General features: G+C 34.3%; 1 non-coding gene across 1 annotated transcript; it reads right to left on the reverse strand.

Annotated features, from left to right (window-relative positions):
- Positions 1-10,607: 10,607 nt before the first annotated feature.
- LOC128292053 (small nucleolar RNA R71) lies at positions 10,608-10,714 on the reverse strand. Its single transcript, XR_008282038.1, has one exon. It is a non-coding gene; the product is annotated as a small nucleolar RNA R71 (small nucleolar RNA).
- Positions 10,715-10,964: the final 250 nt, after the last annotated feature.

Here is a 10,964-nt window from a genome sequence, read left to right on the forward strand (position 1 = left end):
AAATTATAGTATATATACTATTAAATAAAACCCAACAAAAATATGGCGTGCAATTTGATCATGAATCATTATAACATATGCCATTAACAATACATACCAATTTCAAAGGCTTCGTACAAAATGATTAGTTTGATACTATAATTAGTATTTTAAACCTAGACAATTATGACACGTAACAAAATAACTAAGTCTGCTATACATGCCATATTTCAAAATATTGAGTTCAAATACCAAGAATATTGATAGTGCGGGCGGATCTTCAACGATCTCTAACTCCTGTGCTAGCTGGATGACACTCGATGCAAAATATGGGAATTCTGCAATTTAGTCCAAAACTTTCTCCTTCCCCCGTTCGAGGTCGATTCCACGCCTTTTTTGATTATGAAGCTTAAAAGTTGAAGAAACCCTAGCTATGGAGGAGAGCAAATTTCGGCAGCAACTAGTGAAGATGATGACTAATTTTGTGTTATTTTTCCCATTTTATTTCATTTAATATACAAATGACCAAAATTCCCTTACTACTAAACTTTCCAAAAATTTCCTCCATGTCCAACTTTTGTCCATAACTTAGGAATGGGTCAAATTGCTATTTAAGACCTCCTAGTTAATATCCCAAAGCAATTTCAAACTAAAAACTTCTAAAACATGAGTTTTACAATTTATTTGGTTTAGTCCCTAATCTCAACTTAAGCGCTCAATGCATAGAATTTCATCACGAAATTTTCACGAAATCATGAAATCATATCATAAACCCCAAAATAATTATAAAACAATTATTTCTATCTCAGATTTGTGGTCATGAAACCACTATTTCGATTAGGCCCTAATTCGAGTTGTCACAGAATTTCTGAATTTCTTTGACAGAGATTGATATGGCTTATTCATCGATCTTTTCTCGAGTCTCTAGCCTCTAAATATACTTTTCTATTTTCTTTGCTAAGCTCTTCGGCTTTACAAGCTCTATCAACCAGAACAGCAAATTCTTTCAATTCTAGAATTTCGACTAGAAGTTTAATATCCTCGTTCAATCCATCAACGAACCATTTACACATAATTTCTTCTGTAGAAACATATTCCCGAGCATACTTGCTTAACCGTATGTATTCTCTTTCATACGGCTTTGCTTCAGTTCAAAAAATTCTTTGTGCTTTTGATTGAGAAACCGTTGACTTATGTATTTCTTCCGGAACTCAATCTGAAAGAATTCCCAGGTAACTCTTTCTCTCGGTAGCATAGACACCAAGGTATTCCACCACTGATACGCTGTATCTTTCAATAACGATATGGCACACTTTAAACACTCAACTAACGTGCATGAAAGTTCATCGAATACTTAAATAGTGTTTTCAAGCCAAAATTTAGCTTTCTCGGAATCATCGTCAACAATAGCTTGAACTCTTCAGTTCAATACTTTCAGATTTTATCAACTGGCAGCTTATTCAGTCGTTGAAGTTCCACAACTTGAAGAGCTACGGGAACCGGTTAAGGATTAAGTGGGGCTGGATATTGTTGAGCAGCGGGATTTTTCCGGAAAAATTGTGTGAACCATGCATTCATTATTTGGAAAAAGGCTTCTTTAGCCTCTCCTCCACGACTACTCAATACATTTCTAGATTCAGACGGCATAGCCCCTTGAGCGGGAGCTAGCGCATTACTCTCAACATCGTCAGCTACAGCTCGACCGGGATCCATTTACTATCCGTAAACAAAGTTTAAATTGTCAAGAGTCATCACACTATTACAGTTTATATATGACATATATAGTTACAAACTCACACACGCTACGTTAGTTTGAGAATCGACTAAACCATAGCTCTAATACCAATAAATGTAACACCCCTCACCCGTATTCAACGCCGGAATAGAGTTACAGAGCATTAGTGGACTTATATACTAATTACACATTCATTTTTGCATACATTTTCACATTTCAAGCAATCATCAATCATTCTCAAACATATTGTCCCTAATACGAGCCTACGAGGCCCTAAACATGCTTTAGGAATGCTTCGGGACTAAACCAATAACTTTGGAAACTTTTTGAACACTTAGAAAATTTTCTCAAAAATAGGGGACACACACCTGTGTGGCCCGGATGTGTCTCTCACACGGCCAAAGACATGCCCGTGACATAGGCCGTGTGGACATTTGAAATGGAAGCACATAGCCATGTCCCAGCCCGTGTCCAAACCCGTGTAACTCTTTGGCTTGGGTCAGACGGCCAACACACCCATGTGGCTCGCCCGTGTGCCCTAAAAATGGCTATACAAGCCCGTGTGCCAAGCCGTGTGCTAGGCTGCGTCAAACCTGTAGGGTATATTGACTTATGCCACACGGCCAAGTCACACGCCCGTGTGTGAGGCCATGTAGAGCATACTGACTTAATTTTAATTTCAACACCAAGGGACACACGGTTGTGTACATGATGTGTATCACATACGGCTGAGACACATGCCCGTGTCTCAGCCCGTGTGGACAAAAATAAGCTATTTACCAAGCCATTTTGCAACCCAAACTTATGCTCACCTACATCAAACTTAAAGGCACCAATACATAGCATCAATAGGCATTTTAAATCAACCAATTCAAATATAATTTATGCACATTCAATACTCCCATTCTCTATACATACTAATCACAAAACATGGAATACCCTTTATATCAAATTCACATTTAAAATTTAACTTGCTAGACACTTCTAAACATGCCTCATTAAACATCAAACTCACAAGCTTATAACTACTCTAATATCAACCAATTGACCTCCACAATCTTTATAATCCACAAACATAATATACCTATCCATGAACTCACAATCCAAGCCATATATATATACATGATTCAACATACCAAAACAAGCCAAATTATATGGCAATATACAAAACCAAACTTAGAACATTTACAAGCCAACTCAAATGGTTACTTCCATCATTAATTCATTAATCAAAATGACCAAAGTCCATACACATGCCATATACTTAAAACATAAGCTCAAAAGTACCAAATTGATAGTTAGATAGTGTAATGTAGTCTCCGACTATCCCTTAGTCCGAGCTAGCTTTGAAGTCAATAAAAACATAGCGAAATAAACAAAGTAAGCTTTGTAGCTTAGTAAGCTCATACGAAATAAACTCAATCTTAACACAATTATACAAATCATCAAATTGAAAATATCAACATGTAATTCATTTAACTTACAAACCTTTCACATTTTTATCATAATCTTATGCATGAACTTCATAAATTCTTTGATTTAAGCTTATATGGTTCATGTACATACCTGTACCATCTCGTGTCAATTTCATACACAATCACGTCTTTCATTTCCCCGTTGAACCATTTGGAATACTATTAAATACATGGTAAACTCGCACCCGAAGTGCCACATATATATAGCCGAAGCTATCTCAATCTTATATCACATATACTGCTCACACTAGAGCTATCAACGGGCCTAGTCACACAAGTTGTGGGTCAAGACGTAGCCACACGATGCTGCTCACACAAGCTTTCAAGTAACCGTAACACATGCCGGTATACTCAGCCACTGGAAGGATGTACAGGACCAACACCTGAATCACATAATCACAATAGTCCCTATTGACATGTCACTAGTATCCAAATCTATTCCTAAGGTTCAACTAGGATCTATAATGCTGAATCGTTGTCAAATCATCATTGAATATGTCTGTATCTCGTATTCACAGTTTATGCAATAAAAAAGTATTTAAAATACATTTATAATGAAACGTATTACATACGAACTTACCTCGGATGTAAAAACGGCTAAACTAGTCAATTAGTCGAGAACTTTGTCTTTCACTCGATCTAGATTCAAGTTTTGCTTTTTTTGATCTATATGTAATCAAAATTAACTTATTTAATTATCTCTCTATTCAAATTAGTCCAAAATTTACTTTAAGGCATTTTTACACAATTTCTCCTAATGTTTCACATTTTTACAATTTAGTTCTTATTTCATTAAAACACAAATTCATGCAATTTAACCACAACCCATGCTAGCCAAATTAATATTATGCCCTAGCAGCCCATATTTTCCATTTATTTCACATTTTAACCATAAAGTTTCCACATTTCACAATTTAATCCCTAATTTGCATTTTTACTAAAAATCACTCAACAAAACTTGTATAACTATCATCAAACATTCATAATCTCTCATTAAACACCAAAATATTCATGTATTCATCAATAGAAACATCTAAAATCTTTAAAAATTTTGCAAAATAGTCCCTGGGCTAGCTAGACCTAGCTACAACGATCTCAAAAACGTAGAAATCATTAAAAATGGGACAAAAATCGTACCTTAATAGATCAAAAATAGCTTGGCCGAATGAACCCTAAATGAATGGATTTTCTTCCCTTTAAAAATTGGTGGAGATGAAGAATAAAAGATGATAGTCATGTTATTTTTATTTAATTTTGTATTTATTAACTAAATTACTAATTTACCTTTTATTATAATTCATTAAAATTCATTAATCATGCCCATCTTTGTCCAATCACACTAATCATGGTCTAATTACAATATAAGGACCTCTAATTTAAGATTCCTTAGCTATTAAACCCTTTTAACTTATAGAACATCACTTTTGCACTTTACGCAATTTAGTCCTTTTTCTCAAATTAACTAATCAAACGATAAAATTTCTTAATGAAAATTTCACACAAACATATTATCATGTTGTAGACATTAAAATAATAATAAAATAATAATTTTGAATTTGGATTTGTGGTCCCAAAACCACTGTTTCGATTTGACTAAAAACAGACTTTACAGATGTCGCAACACGGAACTCCTGTTTCGCAACATCGTTGCAATATTCTATAGGGTTGACCCAGCCTAATTGCGTAACTTAAATCGCTTAAACCCTATTTTTACCTTCTTCTTTTATACTTCAAAACCCTTCCTTTAAAAATTAAAAACATCTTAACCAAACATTTTAACTATTTTTAACACCCTAAATTTCTTAAAACCCTCTCAAATTTCATAAACTTCAAAAATCTATTTTTCTATTAAATCCCTAAACTACAAAATTTCTTTTCCTATCTTGGATTTTACATAGTGCTGGTGCAAAAATCAATAGTGCATAAGGGAAATCATCATTACCACTGGAAAGGAAGCAACAAAGACTCCAAAGTTAAGGATAAAAGTTCCAAAACTTAAAATCCATTGTTCCATTACTTTTGAAACATTGTCTGTTGTTATTGGTATTTCTAGTGAACATTACAGCAAATATGCCTCCTAGGAAAGCTAAAAAAACCAACGTGCATGAAACTTCGATGTTTTCAGATCCTCAAAAATTTCAAAATCTAAATGCCAAGAAATACTTTCTCGAATTATAAGGAAAAAAAATTTATTCAAGAATGAGGATTCAACCCATCAATGGTTTTGTGTAATGAGATTGGGACATTAGTTCGGTACATCATTGGGAGTGATTTTGTATCACTCTTAAAGAAAATGTGAAAATTACAGAAGTTCAAGAATTTCATGCCTCTTTTAGAGATCAAGAGACGGGGAGACTAGATGATGAAATATCAGAAACTATTACGGTAAGGGGTAAGAAAATACAAGTTACTCGAGAAATATATGAATTTTACAATGTCCCATACTATGTAAAAGATTTCCTAGATTGCACTGATTTGAATACATTTAGGAACATAGACATGAATGACACTATAAAATACTTAACTCAAGGAAGAGGCATATGGAACCGTAGACCGAATAATGAGTTGCCGACTAATTTTACTCAGGCAATTAGGTTCCCAGTAGCTAAGATGTGGATGCAACTAATTTTTACTAGAATAACTCCTACATTAAATTTATCTATTGTTAATATTTTTTGAGCTATTTTATTATACAACATTTTGCAGAAAAAATAGATATGTGTCGAGAGATGGATCCATCGAGATATGAAGCAATGCATTAGAAGCCAAAAAGTTGGGGTATTCTTTCCTCATCTTGTGACAGCTCTATGAAGAAAGGCTAAAGTTCCAATAGAAGACCATGAGCAATTCATGAAGTCAATAAAGAGTTTGATCAGAGATTCCCTGTACACTCAATATGTTGAGCTTTAGGGAGAACAAATTACAGATTTGAACCAAAGAGAAAAGCATAAAATAGATGTCCCGACGTCATTAAAGAAAACAACAATAAAGACTCAAAAAGAAATAACAAGTGAGACCGCGAAAATAGATTAGATGATCCACTTGCTGCAAGAAACAGGACTAGTAATTGAGGAATTTAGGTGGCAAAACAATATCAGAGAACCAAACTACCCACTAAATTTGGATATATTCGAATCATTCAACATTGGATTCAAAGAGATGGAGAATAAAGGAGGAGAAGAAGAAGAGGACGAGGCTACTGAGCAAGACTTTCAAAGGGAAGAGGATGATTAAGAGGTGACATTTCAGCCATAATATTCCACACCAAAGGATCCTATCATTCGTAGCCCAACCCATCATGCAAACCCGTCGTGTGGTGGCTTTTCCCAAGGATATGTTATAGGGAAAGCGAAAGCACCCATGGAAAGGGGTTATCCCCTCATCATTTTGGGGACTCAGATCATGATTAAACTGAACTTCTTTTAAAGACTGCAATTAATTTTTGGATAATTTTTTAGGAGTAGAATTAACAGTAGCATGTTATTTATTTATTTATTTATTTTTGTTTTAAAGTTTCCTGTGTAGGAACTCCATACGAAAGAAACACAACAATTCAGAATTTACAACGATAAAAAGAGGAAGCACCGACCAATAGCTTATGAAACTACTACAACCAATCGGGTAACTTCTTTCCTTATCTTTTCAAGGCTACACATTGAGGACAATATGTTTTCTAAAGTGTGGGGTGACATAGAAAATTTGTTTCAGTTTTTATGTTTTCTTTTAATTTTTGTTGTCAATTGTGTGCTTGAGCTTATAGAAATACAAGTGATTGGCTAGGAGCATGTATATAGGTTGATTGTATTTACTATAAATTTGGCATGATAATAGATTATTTTAAATTTTTTATTATTAGACTACTAAGTTCTATAAATTACACTATAAATAGGTATTGAGGAATTGAATGTACCACATGATATAGGAAATATATGGAAACAAGCATGCTAGTATGTATGATAAATTATTTAATTTGTAATTTTTTTGATTGATTAAATTTTTGAATATTGAGATACCTAGGGAAAACCTAAGGCGTTGTTTGATATACACCTAAAGCCAAAAATTTAACCTTATTATTCATCCTTAGTACCTATATTTGAGAAAAAAAAACCATTTCTTGAGGAACGTTTATGCAAAACCCGAGCCAAAAATGTTAATTTGTATTTGACCTTTTTATTTGGTCTCAAACTGTACGACTATAGACATCTTGTCATAAGTATTGAGGGTTAAGTAGGTACATTACGATATATTTTTGTAAAAATAGAGCAAAATAGGAAGGATCGATGTGATATAGTGATTATAGATTAGCCAATATGTGCAACAAAAGAAAAATTAAAAAATAAAATAAAAATGAGTAAAAAAGGTTCTTGAAAAGTGAAAGCATTCATGAGTGAGAAATATATTGAAAAAGAAGAAAAAAATGTGACAAAGTCATAAAAGTAGAAAAACTCGTTCATTAGTGCACAGGTCGTGAGCTAGTCATAGTTGTAGTATTATGTTGTGATTTCCTATGTGGAGAAATAAGGAGGTGAGCGGATAAGGATCACTAAGGGGGAGAATAGGGAAAAATATGATATTTCAAACTATTTTTGTGTTAGAAATTATTTGATGCTTACTATTCTTGAATTCCATACTTATCTTAAGCCTTAGAACGTTACAACTCGAAAAGCCCTATGTGAGCTAGTTAGACTTATTTACTAAATAACATCATATTAAATAACTGCATTTACAACTGTTTGTATTCTACTTGGATAATCAAATTACCTATATAACTTATTGATGGATCCCTACATTTGAAACCCTTAATGTTTGTATGCTTTGTAATATACTAAACTCAAGTGTTTGATATCAAAAGTGGTAAGTCAGCTATATATCATACCAAAATTATCTGTAAATATGAAATGCCTAGTCATGTGCTCCAAAACTAACCTTTGTACCATACTTATCAAGGATAGTCTTTTAATTACTATTTTTTTACCTTTCTTGAGGACAAGCAATGACTTAAGTGTGGGGGAGTTTGATCTGCCGTAATTCGGTGTAGTAGATTAAACTAGTTTTCTCATTTAAGGAGCTTAAATACAAGCACTTTTACTATGTTTTAATTAAGTTTTCCTAGTTTCGTTTACATGCAATAAAAACTGTAATTTAAGTCTTTTATTAACCTTAGGGGCCGAATGAAGCCTAAGGGTAAGCTAATACACTTTGTGAGTGTGAAAAAGACTATTAGAGGGTGTACCAACTCAATACTGGTCATTGTGTTGCAACACAAGGAGTTTGATGTTGCAACATAGGGAGTAAAGAGCAAGAATTCTAAGATTGCCTTTAGTGTCACGACAGAACAAAGGATGTTGATAAACCGTAATTTATACATATTTTTACCCCACGCTTAACACGTTTTGTGGATGATTTTCCCTTAGAATTGGTGAATTTGATGCTCCTAATGCCTTAATTTCATGTTTTATACTTAGGAGAGCATAGGAGAGTGAAAGGAATGAGAAACGGGCCAAAAACGAAGAAAATGGGCCAAAGTACGAAATCAACATGGCCTAGACTTCTTCACATGGGCAGACAACATGGCCATGTCAATTTAGCAGAATCGAAGCACGACTCACAAGGGTGGACCACACGACCGTGCTTATTTAACAGGCTCGAGCACGGCCTGAAGTAATTGCACACAGGCGTGTCACACGGGCATGTCCCTGTCGAGCCCAAGTTGAGTCCAATTCGGAAAAGGCCAATTTTGAGGGCTTCTAGGCATTCTAAAGCCTATAAATATGCCCTAGAGGAGGAAGAAAAGGGGAGGCACGGAGAGGGAGGAAGGAATCACTCAAAGAAAGCCGTTTGTTCCATCTCAGAAGCTGGATTCATCATCAAGACTGAAGATCTCCCCTCAATTTCCTTTCAGGAGTTTTGGATTTTCTTTATGTTTTCTATTCGTTATTCTTCTAAGATGTTTACCTTTTTAGTTATGAACTAAATCCTTTAAATACCTAAGGGGAATGAAACCTAAGACGAATCTTGTTATTATTTTCTGAATTGTATCATAAATATTTAACTTGTTCTTAATTATGTGTTCTTAATTCTTGTTTTGATATCCCAGGATACTGATTCAAGATAAGCTCTTATTCAGAGGAGGAATAGACCCTATCTAAGAGTACATTTGTCATAACTAAGCGGAGTTGACTGCGCGCCTAGAGATAGGGTGACAAGATTTTGCCGGATTGGGGTGAAACCTAATAAGGGGATCCATAGATCGAGTTAATGCAACCCTAGGGTGTTAATTAGAGAAAAGTATCAATTATTCAATCTAGGGGTTAAACATTTTAGTCTTGAATAGGCATAATAACATAACTTCGGGATCTCTACGGAACAAGTTAAATGAATAAATCGTCCGATTCGAAGCCAGAATAACAAGTAAAGTCTAGGTGGATTTTTTCTTAAGTACTGTCTTCATTCAATCGTTTTCCAAAAGTAATCCCCCAAATCTACTTTCTATGAATTCTTAGTTTAGATAATTAGTTAGTTAAAATAAAACCCCATTATTTTTAGGCTAGATAATAAAAATACAGTCATTACTAGTACTTTTAGTTCCTTTGGGTTCGACAATTTGGTCTTGCTAAAACTTTACTACTGTTCGATAGGTACACTTGCCTACATCATGATAATAGTTAGTTTCAAAATGATTCATTATAAATATTTAAAACCTATCACACGAAAATCACGATCAAGTTTTTGACGTTGTTGCCGGGGAACTAAGATATTAGGAACACTCATTTTTTATTACTTTAGCCATTTATTTTTCTTGCAACTTAATTTTATTTTATTTTTTTATTATTTATTAATTTACTTTTTCTTTCTCTTGGCAGGTTTTTATAGTTTATGACGAGAAGAAACCCATCGGGACAACTACTTCTTGAAGAAGAAATCGATCACACAGTTCGCAGAAACCAAAGAGAAATAAGGCAAAGCTTAAGATACACAAAGAATGAGCAAGAGGACAATACTCAACCCCGAACCGAAGATATGGATGAAAACCAAGACAATCAGTTACCTCCTGCACTATGTATGATTATGCTAAACCTTCTTTAACATGAACTGAGTCAAGTATAGTTAGGCCTGCTATTGCTGCTAATAAGTTTGAATTAAAACCTAACACTATTCAAATGATACAGTAATTTGTTCAGTTTGATGGTTTGCAGGATGAGGATCCAAACACTCACTTGGTAAATTTCCTGGAATTCTGCGATACATTTAAAATTAATGGCGTTTCTGACGATGCCATTCGTCTTCGGTTATTCCATTTTTCATTAAGGAACAAAGCTAAACAGTGGTTGAACTCGTTACCACGAGGGTCAATTACTACTTGGGAACAAATAACTGAAAAATTTTTACTAAAATATTTTCTGCCGATTAAAACGGCTAAATTACGTAATGATATCTCTTCTTTTGTGTAGATGGATTTAGAAACACTCTAGGATGAATGGGAGAGATACAATGACCTTTTGAGAAGATACCCTCACCATGGGTTACTACTTTGGCTATAGGTTCAAACGTTCCATAATAGCCTGAATCTTTCGACTCGGCAAATGGTTGACGCAGCTACTGGCAGAACCATCAATAATAAAACACCTGAAGATGCTTATGAGTTTATAGAAGAGATGTCACTAAATAACTATCAGTGGCAAGTCATGAGGAAAAAGCCAACGAAAACAGTCAGTGTTTATAACATCGGTTCGGTCACCATGCTCTCTAATAAGGTAGAACTCTTGAATAAGAAA

The sequence above is a fragment of the Gossypium arboreum genome, chromosome 4 (assembly GCF_025698485.1).
Source record: "Gossypium arboreum isolate Shixiya-1 chromosome 4, ASM2569848v2, whole genome shotgun sequence".
NCBI lineage: Eukaryota > Viridiplantae > Streptophyta > Magnoliopsida > Malvales > Malvaceae > Gossypium > Gossypium arboreum.